The sequence below is a fragment of the Rhinolophus ferrumequinum genome, chromosome 5 (assembly GCF_004115265.2).
Source record: "Rhinolophus ferrumequinum isolate MPI-CBG mRhiFer1 chromosome 5, mRhiFer1_v1.p, whole genome shotgun sequence".
Classification (NCBI taxonomy): domain Eukaryota; kingdom Metazoa; phylum Chordata; class Mammalia; order Chiroptera; family Rhinolophidae; genus Rhinolophus; species Rhinolophus ferrumequinum.
In genome coordinates this window covers 28,009,780-28,026,638 of record NC_046288.1, presented here as the reverse complement: position 1 = coordinate 28,026,638, position 16,859 = coordinate 28,009,780, and the positions used below count along the sequence as shown (strand labels likewise).

The 16,859-nt window shown below is 34.9% G+C and overlaps 1 pseudogene; it reads left to right on the top strand.

Moving 5' to 3' along the window:
* The first annotated feature begins 160 nt into the window (after positions 1 to 160).
* Positions 161 to 2,877, top strand: LOC117022074 (HCLS1-associated protein X-1-like; annotated as a pseudogene).
* Positions 2,878 to 16,859: the final 13,982 nt, after the last annotated feature.

The window sequence follows — 16,859 nt, the reverse complement described above, 5'->3', positions numbered from 1 at the left end:
ATACCATGTTATCAAACGTTTACTGCTTCTCTAATATATGATGACAACTGGCATAATAAAATTGGAGTCATCATTTATTTCAAATATATCTCCTAAAATTATTACAATGTCCCTTTATTCTACTGCCTTTAGAATACTTTAAAGCTTAAAGTATATCGAAATGTTTGCCAAACTTCAGTAATCCATTGAGTATTACATAATAAAACAATTTTTATTTTTAAAGTCAAATGACCACACAAGCTCACTACTATGTATCTCACATAGTAACTGGATGCATATGTTTTGGTCTTTAATTTACTTCCTTTAAGTTTTTGTAATAGGAGGGCATGTACATCACTGGAAGCCATGTATTAGCACAATTACATTAGATAGAAGGAAAAATTAGTCTTCACTAAGTTGCTAGGCAAATTTGTCTAAAAATTAAACACTTTGCTACTGGTTGGATATTGTAATATACTTAGAACTGAATACACAAAAAACATTTTTAAGGTTTAGGTATATTTTATGTCCTCGTCCATTTTACTGAAAATGTGGTTCATGAGACCATCAGAATCAGCATCACGTGACAATATGTTGGAAATGAAAATTCATAGGCGCTCTTTCCAGATATGTTGAATCAGATTCTAGGAGGTGCAACAGAAATCTCATTTTATCAATGTCTACATGTGATTCTTTTTGTACCATAAAATTTGAGAAACCAGATAATAGACTCATAAATGTTTTGGGTTATTTTTGTCTATAGATTGACCCTAGAAATTGACCCTATAAGGTTTAATTTTGAATCAGGTATTTTAGGAAATATTTATCAGGTGAATCTTCTATGGTGTTCTTGAACAACCCTATTAGAATATATTGGTATTCTCTTGGTGGTATACAAAATATTTTAAATGTTTCATTAAGGCAAATAAAGAAAGCCCAATTTAATTTAAATCATTCTTATTCTTTTGTCATTGGTTTCTAAGCCTTGTAGATATATTGTCTCTTCTCAATGCAAAACAAACACAATCTCTAGCATATTGTCAATGGAAAAAAAGATATATAAGGTTTAGTATATATTGAAATGTCTGATTTTAAAAAAATAAATACTGCTTTATTCATTTTAGAAATGTCAAATGATTCCTTCCATTTTGCTAATGTTTGGCACTACCAAACAACAGAAAAAAAACTGCCAGGTAATAAAAAGTAATAGATGTTAATAATCACATTTAAAACCTACAATTAAACTTAACTCACCCATATTTTAAGTTGGGTCATCAAAATGTAAGCATTATTTTCTGCTTCAACACAATAGGAAGTGTGGGGATTATGTATGACAGAAGGAAACAAGAATGGTGAACTCTAAACATAGGAGTAGCCTTCTTATGTTACTTATGATTTCATCCTCCAGGAGCAGATGGTCATTTTACAATATTGATGGACCAGAAATTGTCTTGTTATTTTATAATTAAGTAGAACAGGTATAGCCTTTATTACCAATCCCCACAGTTTGAAAATGCCAAGGTTCCAAGGTCATTCATACAAAGGAAAAATCAATAAAGAGTAACTGCTATATCACAAGTATGGCATTAAATTGGTGGCCTAAGGTCGCAATTTCTAAATGTATTTATGGTGATATTCATGCTGGATTGCCCTTCTCCTACTCTTCCTCCCCTCTTGTTTTCCCTTCAACCCTCCTCCTCTTCTTTCTCCTTTACCTATCATACAATGAAAGTATGATTTACAATCTATGAAGAAAATCCATGATGCTTATGTATTTAATTAAAAATTTGGTTTGTGTTATATTCCTGTGTATATTACTAAAATGAAAAATACTTCAACTGACAAATATAGAACATATGTCTGCCTATTAATAACATAAAACCTCTTGAACATTGGGAATACAAAGTGACTATCTCTTATTTCTGCCCTGCAGAAACTTATCTTATGTCATGGGCCTAATGTTTGCAGTCTCACCAACACTAGTATGTTGAAGACTACCCACCAATTTATCAACACAATCTTCACTAGGAAAAATATCCTAATTAAAAAATTCTCTGTGGATGAAGCATGAAATGAAAACCAAAGCACAGTGTTTGCTCAATTTCTGACAGTGTAGCACAGGCAACCCACAGGTGTGAATGGGCCTCCAGAGGTTCCACTCCGGATGCAGGTGTGGGAATGAGCCTCTTTGATCTCTTTTGGGGCCTTTTCACCTCTTCTGGACCTCAGAGTCACAGAGATCCCTTGTTTGGAGGTTTGATTGAAGATGAAGCACACGAAGGAGCCACGTGGGGCCATGGGAGCTCGAGGTTTGGGGGATCCCAAGCTCCCAAAGGAATTTGGCTTTGGCTTTGGCCTTGGCTTCAGCCCAGATGGAGGAACGTGTTTCCATAACCTTGGTTTCAATGACCTTGCACTGGATTTCAATAACATCTCCAGCGAGATGAGGGCCTGAATTTGCCTTCCCGTCCTTGAATTTACAGGTCCTGAGTCAGAGACACCTGCTGAGAGATGACAGGAGAGACACACGCTTTAGAACTCGGTGTTTAAATATCCAGATACTCACCCAGCCCATGATCTTTGAGGAGGGTCTTAGAGAGTGATGCAAGAACTGACTCCCCCAAACCGATATCAGACTGAGTCTCCCAGGGACTTTTTCACAGCTTTGATGATATGTGGCCCTCCCTCATTCTATAACCAGAAATTACAAGGATCTTGATTCCCAGGTTTCCCCGGAGGGGCTCAGCCCAAATCTTATTTGAAGAGCATCCCTGTGACCAAGATCACTAGGCCAGATGGACAGTAGAGGAGCTCCAGTCTGTGCTGGACAGTGAGGGCCAGAAAGAGACGACGACAACCCATCCTGAAGCAGACAGTGGTCCTAAAGATGCCTTTTAGAGTACTACCATAAATATCAACAGAGCCACCGGTTGCCAGACATCTGTGGACAGCTTCTGACATGAAGGATGGAGATGCACTCAAACAAAAGAAGCAACTTGGAAGCAACAGACTATGCAGAAAGATGAAAATTCAGGAAGGACGGAAATATTAAATGTCCTTAGAAATATGAGATGATGTACCCATAAAACCGGAATAGAATTCTACAAAAGAGGAATAAACAGAATAAATTTTACGGAGTTAAAAAACAATGTTATGACAGAAATGAAAAACTATAAAAAGGTTTGGATGACAAAGTTGAGGAGAACTGCAACAAGAAAGTAGACCATAATAATATAGAAAACAGGAGGAACAAAGATAAGAAAACAGGAATGATATAAATCATCAAAACTAGAATGATATAAATCATCAATGAAGTAAGTCAAGAAAATATCTCAGAAGTGAAGGATATTATTTTCTAATCTTAGAGGACCCATCACATGCTAGGTTCCAAGGATGAAAATAAACAAACTCCAAGGCATATCATATGAAATTTCAGAACACTAGAAACAAAGGACAACCTAAATGATGAGAGAGGAGGGAAATCACATACAGAGGATCAGGAATGATAACATTCTCAAATTATAACAGCAACACTGGAATTAAAAGACAATGTAACCTTATGATCCAGTAATTCCACTCCTAGGTATCTATCCGGAGAAATCCAGAACTTCAATTCAAAAATCTCTATGCACTCCTATGTTTATTGCAGCACTATACACAATAGCTAAGACATGGAAACAACCAAAATGCCCATCGGTAGATGACTGGATTAAGAAACTGTGGTACATTTATACAATGGAGTATTATGCAGCCATAAAGAAGAAAGAAATCTTACCATTTGCAACAACATGGATGGATCTAGAGAACATTATGTTAAGTGAAATAAGTCAGACAGAGAAAGATAAGTACCATATGATCTCACTTATTTGCGGATTCTAAAGAAAAGAATAAGTGAATGAACTAATCAGAAACAGTTTGGGAGACAATGAGGAAAAACTGAGGGTTGCTAGATGGGCGGGAGGGGTGGGGGGTGGGGGGGGAGGGTGAGGGGATTGGAGGGCAGTCGGTGACCACAGGATGGCCACGGGGTTTGAAAATTAATCTGGGGAACGTAATTTGGTGGTTACCAGAGCGTAAGGGGGTTGGGGGGTGGGGGATGAGGGTGAGGGGGATCAAATGTATGGTGATGGAAGGGGAGCTGACTCTGGGTGGTGAACACACAGTGTGATTTATGGATGATGTGATACAGAATTGCACAACTGAAATCTATGTAATTCTACTAACAATTGTCACCCCAATAAATTAAAAATAAATTTAAAAAAAAAGACAATGTAGCATTACTGTTAAAATAAGGAAATTATTTCTAAACTGCAACTGTATACTCAAATAAATTTGAATAAAATGTGAGAGCATAACAGCCATTTTTTAGACATGAAAGGCATCTCTAAAAGGGGTTCAACAAAAACCTATTGCAAACATATTTAATGGTGAAAGACTGATGCTTTTCCAACTAACATTACGAATAAAACCAGAATATCTGCTCTTACCACAACTATTCAACATTTTTCTGGAGGCTGTAGCTAGTACAGTAAAGCCTGAGAATTAAATGAAAGATATATGAAATAGAAAGGAAAAAGCAAAACTGTATTTACAGATGCCATAACCTTATGTGTAGAAAAAAATTTCTAAGTAATCAACAAAACAATTTAGAATCTGTAATAACTGAGTATAGTAAGGTTTCAAAATACAAGATCAATGTACAAAAATTTGTATTTTCACATATAGTCAACAAACAATCTAACTATGAAATTAAAGGAACAATTCTATTCATAATAGCACAATAAATAATAGAATACTTAATAGTTTTAACAAAGTAGTGCAAAAGCTGAACACTGAAAACTACAAAAATTTCTGAGATAAAAAGAATCTAAATAAAAAACTACATATACCATCTAAAAACAAAAAGCACAGTAATAAAACATCTTTGGAAAATATGAGACTCACCTGAAATTATAAAACAGGAGAGAATAAGGTAGAAATCTGATCAGATACACATCAGTTTACAGAAAAGTAAGGGTGGAAAGTTGAAATCAATTATTCCAAATGTACTCAATTTTCTTACAAAATAGGTGACTGTATTCTAGCATTGACTAAGGGTTAAGAAGTTTCAGAAATCAATGTTACTTTTTATTGTTTACTGAAGGAAAAGAGTCAGAATATATGCAAGAATGAGAAAATGATTTTGTAAGCAGTATTTTATTCAATGTGTAGGAAACATAAAGAAACTTTTTTTTTTCCTGTAGAATTGAGTGTGTTTGGTATGACAACAGTGTAAGTAAATTTAAGGACTTTCCAGGATTGAGATTTTTAGAAAGTAGGGTTACTTAAAGCCAGAGATTCACGGGAGTTATTTTAGTTATTTTAAGTATGTACTAAGTGATAAACATGAAATCCTGAATTAGAATAAAATAAAATTTAAAATGAACAAAGAAAATAAAGGATATGGAAACATCAATGGCCCAGAGGTTTCTGTAAGGTCAAAGTTAAGAAAGTATCATTTCTTCATCCCTTGCTTCCTTCTCAAATATAAATAAAGATCATATCCTTTTCCAATGGCTTCCTCCTGAAACCAAAGTTTAAACTTGACCCATGGAGCTTTAATAATTTGCACACCCCTTCCTCTGTGACTTTTCTATCCAAATAGTTTCTTTCTATCCACTTCTTGCCTTCTTCTCTACCTAGCTGGTCTTTTCAAAATTCCCCAAACATACATATTTTTTGCAATTAATTTGCTGTTGCTATTCTTTCTACTTGGGATTTTCTTCCTCTATGCTCACTCCCATGCTTAATTTATATTTTTCCTTAAATGTCACTTTACCAGAGAAGATGTTCTGAACTTTCTTACTTAAAACTTCTTCTGTGCCCTTACCCTGCCAGCCTTCTATTTCTTTAGAGCACTTATCACCACCTGAGGTATATGTATTATTTGTGTACTTCTTCTTTGCCATTCCCAATTATAATGCAAGCTCCATGAAGGCATGAATTTTGTCTCTTTTGTTTCCTGCTGCGTCTTCAGGATCCAGAATAGTGCTTGACAGTCAGGTGCTCCAAAGACAAGTTATTCAGTTAAATATTTGTTGAATGGAAGTCATTGGAGACAACACTAACGGATAGCCTTACATCATTTATGTTCTCATTGCTTGCCTATTGTTTTGTAGTAATATTAAGGGGTTATCATCTGGCTTCTATGGACTCAGGAAATATGAGTACCCTGGAGAAAGTTTGGGTACTATGGGAAATTCAATCGGGAACAAATCAGAGAACTGTTAAATAGTTCAAAAGAGCCCAGCTGACCGTATGTTTGTGAACCATATATTTTTAGGATATGAAATGTGATGAACTAAATTAGAATTAGTTGACGTCAAAGAACCTCTTGTGTAAAGTTGACTCAGTGTTACCCAAACTGGGAAAAGGAAGTGTTGAAAGGAATGATTATGTTAAATTAATCTGTCAGTATGAAAAATTTAAATAGACTACACACATAAGATTGCGCTTCAAATTTATTTGTTGTAGAAAGAAAAAAAATAGTTACATAGTTTTATTACTCAGAAACACAGTGAAAAAAGCTTAACAGTTAGGAATTGCAACCATCTCAACAAATGTCAATTAGGAAGGCAAGTATCACAAAACATAGACTAGACGGCATCTTTCTTTTATTCTGCACTGTCTTTTCGATTATCCTTCCAAACATGGTGGTAGTGGGCTGTGATATGTGTGATGAAAGAACACGTGTAGAAATTGGATTTTTCCACTCAAAGTTATTCAGAAAAACAAAGTAACAGATTAGATCCAAAATTTATAATACTGTAAATGCATGTGCATTTTGGCCTGGTGCAGAGTAGCTAATTTTAGTTATCTTTAACCAAGTAAATAGCATATTTGTATATATGAGATACCTACCTATTGATTTATATGTATCTATATATAGACATACTTTAGTTATCTGTAACCAAATAAATAGCATATATATGCATGTCTGTGTATGTGTTGTGTGTGTGTGTGTGTGTATATATATATATATACTATTAAAGTATAATATCACAGTATTAGTATCTGAGTAGGCAATTAAATATTTGTTAAATGAGTGTCTAAATGAATAAAAATTGTCATTCAGCTTCTGCCATGTATTACCCCAAAATAACATTTGTATTTGCTCCTCCAATGAGAAATACTTATTTCTGCAAATGTTGATGGAACATTCTTAGGTATTCTTATTTTACTGATAGTTTAGTAGGCATCAGAAGATGCTACTACTTCCTACAATTAGAAAACGTGGATCTAACTGAAATCTAGATTTACTCAAATAATTTTTTTAGCCAAAGAGCTTTAGAAAACTAAAGAGCTACTTTTTTAAATTAAAGTTTATTGGGGTGACGATTGTTAGTAAAGTTACATAGATTTCAGGTGTACAATTTTGTAATACATCATCTATATATCACATTGTGTGTTTACTAAAGAGCAACTTTTGAAAAAAAATCATTTTAAAACCAAATCTCTCAAAAATAGGATTGAGGATTTTCTGTCACCTCCAGGTTGCTTCATAATGACCCTGTAAACTTTATAGATTTCCACCTCAAAATGCCATCCTGCTATTTCTAATTATCCTACAAGTCTTACTTCTGCAGAATCTCTGACCACTAAGCTTTTTGTGTGTGCATTAGCATAGAATACTGCTCATATTTCTCTTCTGGAACTAAGTTCTCTTATTCTATTATTTCTTAACGTTAGGACTTAAAGAATTAACCAGATGATCAAGTGGTAACATAAACTCAAATTTTAAAGATTTCTCTTAAGAAGAATCTTAACATACATTTGAATACAAACTGAATAGTTCTGTTCATATTGAATATATTTTTAATGCATTATCATTTAAACGAGCAGTCTGAATTGGTTAGTTTTCTCTATTGGTTCTATACTATTATCTCAGAATGTCATTTATATCAAAGACATATGAAGCCCAGAAAAGCCAAGTATAAGAGGTTCATGGTAGAAATAGGACTTCTGAATCCAAATCTTAAATTGTTTAAAATAAACTGTCAGCTTTCTGAAGTCAGGTTTTTACTTTGCTATTTACTTGTCACGTTAGAAAAATAAGACTTCTTTAAGACAATGTTGATGTTGGATTTTACAAAACAATGTTAAAATAATAATTAGAGCTTGGGGAAGACAGTGAATAATTATAAATAACAGATTGTTTTGTAAAATGAAAATAATAATCTCTATCCAGTCTAACAAGGAATTACTTTAAGATTTCAGTGAAATAATACGTGAACACACAAAAGAAAACTTTAAATCCAATGTAGAATCACTTCAATTTTTCTCATTACTGTATTTATTGTTATTGTGTAACAAACAAATATTTGTGATGTAGTTTCTGTTAGTCACTGCAAAATTTCTTTAAATTTATTTGTTAAAACTTTTTTCTTAGACAGCTATCATTTTAATTTTGAGGGTTAAGATTCCATGGGTTACAAGCCAGCTGATGTTGGCCATAAACCTGGGGATTTGGGAGAACTGTCCACTGCTGCTAACGTTGCTTGATTTTGATCTAGAAGAAAATAGTCAGCAATAACTATCCCAAACTGAACCATGTCTATGAATCAGATCAGGTCAACCTGATACCAAGTGAACCTAACAAACATTTGTTCAATATGTAAAAGTCACTAAAAGTGTGTCTACGTTCATAAAGTGAACTGCAGAATTAAAGAATTTATATAGTTAATTCAGATTTCAAACAAAAATAGTTTACAGAATGGAAACATATTTACAAGTAAGAAGGACAGAAGAGGATTGTGTAATTACCACTATATCAATTTCCATGTAATTTTCCATATGCAGTCTTGCAGTCAGGTAGACTAAACGGAAACTCTCATGATCCCGTGTACAGAAAACTGTTATAATGGCGGGATACTTATTTTTTCTAGTGTCGCTTACTAATAGAACTATATAAATTAATATCCATAAAGTACTGTGGGTAAGTCCTGTCATGTGTGACAGCTTAATAAATGCCCACACCATCTCCGAGTTCATACTTTTATCCTACTATAGACATTTAAGCCTAATAGTGTAGAAATTTCCTGAAGTCATAGAGCCATAGCCATTCCTTAAGAGATCCAGTTTGTGCAGAAGAAAAGCCAATGAATCTTTAAAGAGCTAATTGATGTTTAGAATTGCCTGGGAATAATTATTAGGTGGATAAAGGGTTATGGCAAAATTAATGCAATGAATATGTGCTATTGTGAATCATCTTTGCCAAATATTGGGAGATCATTAGAACTTCCTAAAACTAGAATTTGAATTATCTTTTTTAAGTTATAATTAAACAGAAAAAAATTCCAAAATCAGACAGGTTTTGAGTGGGACGGTCCCATTTTAGGAGTGTTTTGAGCAGAAGCTGGTTCTACGAGAAAAGTTTTAGAGGGATTTGCTCTTATGGAAGGATGATAGCAATAGCTACCACTGTTGGCAGTGCGTCATTCATGTCACTCTCTTCCTTAAATAATTGCAATTTGTTTCCTAATTGGTCTTTCAACTTCTAACCTTATATTGTTCAGGTCATTATCCATATTATTCTCAGGATTATTTTGCAAAAAACAGATGTGATGAGTCATATTCCTGCAAAAAATATTTTTATGGCTTCATGTTATATGCAGAATAACACCCAAGATATTAACAGAGCACTCAATGCCATTCCATATCTTCTTTGGGAGTTATTTCTGGCTTCACTTTGTGTGTCTCCTTCTGCCTTATCCACAACTTGTCCTGAAAACATTCAATAATTTCATGTCTTCACGACTTTCCCACGTACTGCTGACAGAGAATGCGCTCTCTTCATGCTTCCTAACGAACCCCTATACTCATATACTTTCCAAGACAAAGTTGAAACTTGAACATCTCTGTGAAAGTATCCTCCAAGACTCAGATAAATATAGTAATTGCTTATTTGGGTGTGTTCAGTGAGAGAGTATTTACACTGATGCTGTACTTTAGTCAATAACATAGATTCATTCAGTTCACTCACTCATTGAACAGTTATTTAAGCTATTTAAATGAACATTTAAACTTACTACATAAAACATTTAAACTTATTTAAACTAAACTAGATGCACTGTTATGGGCTCTTGGTATATAGTCCTCATAAATTTTATGTTCTTTTTAAGGGATACAGACTTATAAATGTACAGAGCAACAGAAGCACAAACAGTTGTAGACAGGGAGAAAACAATCATAATTAAAAAGGGTAAAAGGTATGGTATTTAGACTGTATTGCATACTAAGTAGTAAAATAAGTAAAGGAAGTGGAGTAGGAAATGTCAGGAGTATTGAGTAACATAGCCAGGAAAAGCCTCAAGGAAAAGGTAAGGAAAAACTTAAGAACAGAAGAGGAGAAAACATTCTACACTGAGGAAAGAGGAGATGGGTAGCTCTCAGGTGACAGCTCATCTAGATGCTCATGAAATAGCAGAGGCCAGTATGACAAGAGCAGGAACTAAATGAGGAGTACAGGACATGAGGTCAGGGAATAACAAGGCCAGATGAAGTAAGGTATTTTATGTCATTTTAATGATTTGGAATTCTAATGCTAAGAAGTGACAGGAAACCCAGTGGAAGATTGTATGCAATGGAGTGAAATACTATGAATTGCATTTAAGAGTGTCACTCTAACTTCTCATTTAATGAAGGGAAGAAGTAGTGAAACTCATTAGGCCATTCTTGTAATCCAAGGAAAATATAATAATGGTGGCTTGAACCATAGCGGTAACAATGAAAGTGGTGAAAGTGACAGGTTCTGGATACCATTTGAAAACAGAGCCAAAGAGATCTGCTAATGGATCACATGAGGGGTGTGAGAAAAAGGGAGAGGAATCAAGGATGACTAAGTAGTTTTTGGTCTAAAGGATGACAAGTGGTCTAAAGAAAGTCAACTGTAATGGAAAGTTTGTAAGAGTAGCAAGGTTTGGGGGAAGTCAGGAGATCAGTTTTACATATGTTAAGTTTGATATTTCCTATTAAGTCCTCAAAGGAGATTAACCTGTTGGATATACAAGTCTGGAATATAGGGGAGAGGTTGGGTTTGCAGCTAAATTTAAGAGACATAAACTAATGATAATTAAAAACGTGAGCCTGGATAAATTCAACAGAGATATGAGTGCAGACAGAAAAGGGAATTCCAAGAATGAACCCCAGAACACTTTTCATCACATGTCCTCTAAATGAAGAGGAACTATCAGAGATTCAGTGACAGAGTGACCAAAAAAGTACAAGAATTAGGAGAGTATAGTGACATGGGAGCCAAACAAAGACAGCGCCACAAATGTCAAATGTTGGTGAGAGCAGAATAAGAAGACCTAGAAATATCCACTAGATTTAGAGAAATGAATGCAAATTTTGACCTTATTAAAAGTTTTTGTGGACTGCAGATGTAAAAATATGATAACAAGAAAAAAAAAATGAGAGAAGAGAAACTGTAGATATCAAGCATGCACAACTTTGGAAAAAGTTATTTCCCCTCCCCCTGCAAAAGAGTAGCAGAGAAATGGGATAGCATTACCCAGGGAATGTGATCAAAAGAAGGGTATGTTTTCTCAGGTTGGAGACATTATAAAATGTTGATAGGAAGGAAGTACAGAGTGGAAAATAGTGATGAAATGCAGATCCTTGAGTTAACAGGAAACTATGGTTTCTTGTGCACAAAATTGGCATTTGGCTTTGCTAAGAGCAGCAATAACTCCTCAAGAATAACAAAGTATTTGGAGAAATAAATAGATGGAGGAGTTATTTTTTGGCATAATATTGAAGATCTCATTTGTGATTGCTTCTATTTTCTCATAAAATAAGAAGCAAAGCTACCTGCTATTGGACATACAGGTAGGGAAGAATTGTTGTTGCTCTGGGTATTAAATAATATTCTAGGAAAATTTGAGTCAATATATAATGTGACTGTTGGACTTCATTTTAAAGCAAGAATATTTATCATGGTTGAGGATATATTTCTCAGCTATATTCACAGGAGCAGAAGGTAGAATTTGGATTAACCTAGGAAATGATTTAAAGTCAGTGTAGTTAAATCAAAGACGAGTTAGGGATTTGAATATATAGGTAAAGGAGTGATGATAATGCTTACCATGAAATTCAAAGTAGAAAAAGAGTGACATACAGACATAAGGAGTTTAAGGGGCATTGAAAAACTTGACAAGCTCATTGGAAGGTCTAAGTTTTTGTGGGATTCAAATAATTTTTATTTCAGATATTAAAAGGGATTTACTCAGTAGATGCAAATGGTGGAAGAAAGTGGGAAGAGTGAAATTAAGAGTATGGAGTGATGAAAACTACTTACATGTCCAAGTCATGATCTGTCTTCCACAGTCATGATCTTCTTGTTAGCAGGAAGGGACCATGCCATCTTCATCTTTATATCATTATATGACCTTTTGCATCATCTAACCTGGTGGTTCCTAATGTGGGATAATTTTGCCTCCCCAGAAGGGATTTGCAAATTTCTAGAAACATTTTTGGTGCTCATAGAGTAGTGGTCGATACTGTCGGCATCTTATGGATAAGGCCAGTGCTCTGCTAAACATCTCACAATGCACAAGACAGCCCCACAATAAAGAATTATCCACCCCAAATGTCCATAGTACAGAGGTTCAGAAACCTCGGTCTAACATACAGTATGTGCTCAAAAATGCATGATAAACTTGAGTGAAATTATATGATTACAGACATGTGCCATATAAGGACATTTTGGTTGATGATAACGGGCATATATAACAAAGTACCCATAGATTATAATGGAGCTGAAAAATTCCTATCACCTAGTTAGATCGTAGCCACCATAATGTGGTAGTGCAAAGCATTATTTACATGTCTGTGGTGATGTTCGTATAAGCAAACCTGCTGAGATGACAGTCGTATAAAAATGTGGCACAATTTTGTACAGTACATAATATTTGAAAGTGATAAGAAACAACAATGTTACTGGTTTGATTTATTATACTCTACTTTAAGTCATTATGTTGCAGTGTACTCTTTCCACTTCTTAAAAAAGTTTTCCGTAAAACAGTATGCCATGTTATGCTGACAGCAGCCTCATATGATACATCTTGTGTTTATGGATTCTCTTGATGCATGATTTCACTTGTGCTTGATTTAATCTCCTGTTGTTTTGTACAGGATTGTAGTCTTGGAACAATAGGCTGTACCATCTAGGTTCATGTAAGTGCACTCTATGACATTCCACATGGATGAAATTGTCTAACGATGCATTTCTCAGACCACAGCCCTGTAGTTAAGTGGCACATGACTGTATATGTAAAATAAGAATAACTAGGATTAAGAGTGGGTCCTATAATTAGCACCTTGAGCTTTGTGTTTCCGTGATGTCTGTCCTGCTCAGAGCATCTTATTCTATGATTCTTGAATAACTTTATAAATTAATTTTAATAACTGTATTTCAGATATCAGTACTATTATATATGCTATTAGATTTGATAAATCTCATGGAAAGAATTAAAACACTTATCTATATAAATAATTCTAAGATATCTATCCTTTTCTAATAATTTTTAAGAGTAATCAATTATATGTTATATTGTTCATAAAACTGAATCATTACACAAATACACACTCATTATTTTCTTTTACTTTCTTTTCCCCTGTATGTTTGGAAGTTCTTAAGCAGTGCCTCAAATATTACTTAGGAAGCAGAGGTTTTTTGTACCAGCTCTATCTCCAAATAGCGTAGGATCCTGAGCAAATAATGCAAATTCTCACTTCTTCAGTTTCCTCATCTACAAACATCTTTAAAACACCATATGGATGATATTTGGAGTTTCTTACAGTTCTTATTTTCTGAACATTTTTGTTCCCTTTAGTGTACTCTTGATCTTGCTTTTCTATCTGCTTTCTTTCTTGAGGGTATTATTAACAGGCTTCAGCTATTACCTTTGCACTTCTACCAAATCTCATGCCTGAATATTTCAGATATGTCACCCAATATGGGAAAGAGCTTGGGGAATAAATTATATTTATGACAAAGAGTCCTAGAACATGTTGCTTTGATTATATTTTGTTCCTCACCTAGGTGTCTTATAAAATTTCAATAGATGAAATTCTTATTTTCCTTATAAAATGGCAACACAAGTTACACATCGGGAGAGCTTGGGTTGCCCACATGGAACCTTGACCCTTACTTATGATTGTGTTCTGATGCTTATGTGGCCAATGGCACCTGGTGTTACTTAAATCTCTGGCTTTTCAATTTTTTATTGGATAAACCTTTTTCTCTAGTGTATTGTTCATGATTTCCTTGATCTAGGTTTTGCATACATTTCCGACCCAAATAAGTCCATAAGTATACTGATTACTGTAATTCAAAATTCGTGGAAAAGAGTCACAAGAAAATGCTGTATTTATTGCACAGTATGTAAGGCGTTTTGCTGATAAAATGAAAAGGAAATATTGAATGGGTAGGGCATGCTTGCTTTTGTATTTCTTTTCTTAGAAATCACACATTTTTGTCTGTGCTCTTGGGAACCAAAGCTAATACATAGGGTGCACAGGGCAGACATGGCCTTTTCAGTTGGACCTATGCCACGAGGGTTATTTCATCATTTCTTTTCATGGCTTCCACCTTGCTCAATACGAACATAGTCTTAGAATAAATATTAGTTGAATAGTTCAAATTCACAATAGACACTGACTTGGGCTTTCTAAGCAATATAAAATATATGACAATTAGGAGTGTACTCTGCCCTCATACATTTAGCATGATATGAATGCAAGTGATATTATGAAGGAAAATCATCAATTATGCCAATATTTTACTTAACCTACTTACTTTGGAAGGGCATCTACCTGTGCTTAAGTCCTGAATATATCTATTACAGGTAGTGAACAGAAGAAAAGAACATTGTGAAAATGAGTAATGTGAAACACAATCAGCCAATTACATGTACGAACATCGATCACTAAAGAGACAAAGAACTTGAAGACTGCTTTTGTAAATAGGCACATATTAAGTACTTTTGAGGCCTGACTCCGACTATTGGGGTACTTTGGGCAAGATCCTGTTCTTCTCTGGGCTTCACTTTCTTTTCTTCCTTCCGTCTTCTGTTCTTCTATGAACATTAGCTGATAAACATTGAACTCACTACAAAATTAGGAGCCCAAACTTGAACAGTCCCGTTTTATTAACGGGCACTGCTATCATTTGTTCTACAGAAGTAGTCACTCTCTAAATGTCACTCTCCTTCCTAAAACCCTTCAACAAATCCCCACTATCCACAGAATAAAATTCATGTTCCTAAGGAGCACAGCATGCCTTGCTCTTTCTCTAGTCTCATTCCATCTACTCCCTTCCTTGAACTTCATGACCCTGATTCACTCCTTGATTTAGTTGTGGTTACTTGTTTCTCATATCCAAAACACTCTTCTTCCTTTCCTTTTAAGTTATAATTCTCTCCCCTCCTCAGGTCAAACACTTCTTCTTCTGGCCTCAAGGTCATTCTCAGGACTCAGGGCTTCCTGAAGATCCTCTTGCCTCCCCTATCCATCAACTAAAATGAACTAGGTATTTCCTTTGTGCCTATTGCCCCTTATCACAGCTTTATTAAAATATGTATTGCATTTCACAACAAGTAGGTTTTCATATTTGGTTTTCATCTTCTCAAGGACAGGAACTATGCCTTTTTATTTGTTGTTGCTTTCTTGGCAACGGGAAAAATGCCTGGCAAACATAGCATTTAGTGTGGAATATATTTCACTGTTTACTGTCAACAACCTTCATGTTCACCTATCTTCAGCGTTCTGCATGCATGACTATTCTTTGGATCAAGTTATCATCCAGAAATTCTCTTCTTCTCTGATGCTGAAATTCCCATCTGATAAAAAGCTCAAATCTCTATTTCTTGAGATTGACCAATCTCATTAGGCCTGGTTTTTGTCTTTTTTCCGATCTCTAGTCCCTCAAGCATTTTTTAGTTTTCTGGTTTATACCTCAACCTTCCTTCCCAGCTCAACCAGTATTTCATGACTAGTTGTTTTAACACAAACACATTCAAGCCCCTCTCTCCACCCCAACAATTCTCTTGACCTATTGATATACTGCCACTATCTTGCCATAAATCTACTTGGATAAGGAAAATAATCTGAGGTCTACTCTCACCTAGTTATTAGTTACTACTGTGGATCTTGTTACTCATCTTTATTTTCACATTAAACAAAAATGTTCGCTATTTTGAGTATCCCAAACCCATAAACACTTCCCTCACTAAGTTGAAAACCCAATCCTCCACCTCACTGGAAAAGTAACTTTCTACCCTGCATTTCAAAGTATGTATTATATTTACTCATCTTCTCCTCCTTTTCTCCTGTGTCAGAAAACCTGGTACAGTCTGTACAGGTCTAAGTCTTTTGGCTGTGACCCTGATCCTACTGGAACCTGCTCCATGAGTTTATTCCCCTCTCTTTGGTATGTTTCAGCAGTTTCTCACCCTTGACCTGTATCTTTTAAGCTACAAATCTCTATCCTAAAATTACCTTTCTGTGATCCTGGTTGTCCCTATAGTCACAGATACCATTCCATAAGTTTCTTTACCCCCTTTTCTTAAATCTCAGAAGAGTAATGCTACTTTTAATTCCTCCCACATTCCTTAGTTCTGAACCAATTGGAGTATAGCTCAATGGTTACAATGATAATGATTCCAGAAATCCAAAATATCTTCTTTGTTTCCACTTTATTCCACATCTGTGTAGCGCTTTCAGTCTTGACTCCACTTGTTTTTTCCTAACTATTTCCTCCCATCGTTCCCATCACCCTCTACTGCCTTCTCCTCGATACTCCATATTTTTCTGATTTGCTTTTGCTGCCCCTGAATCAC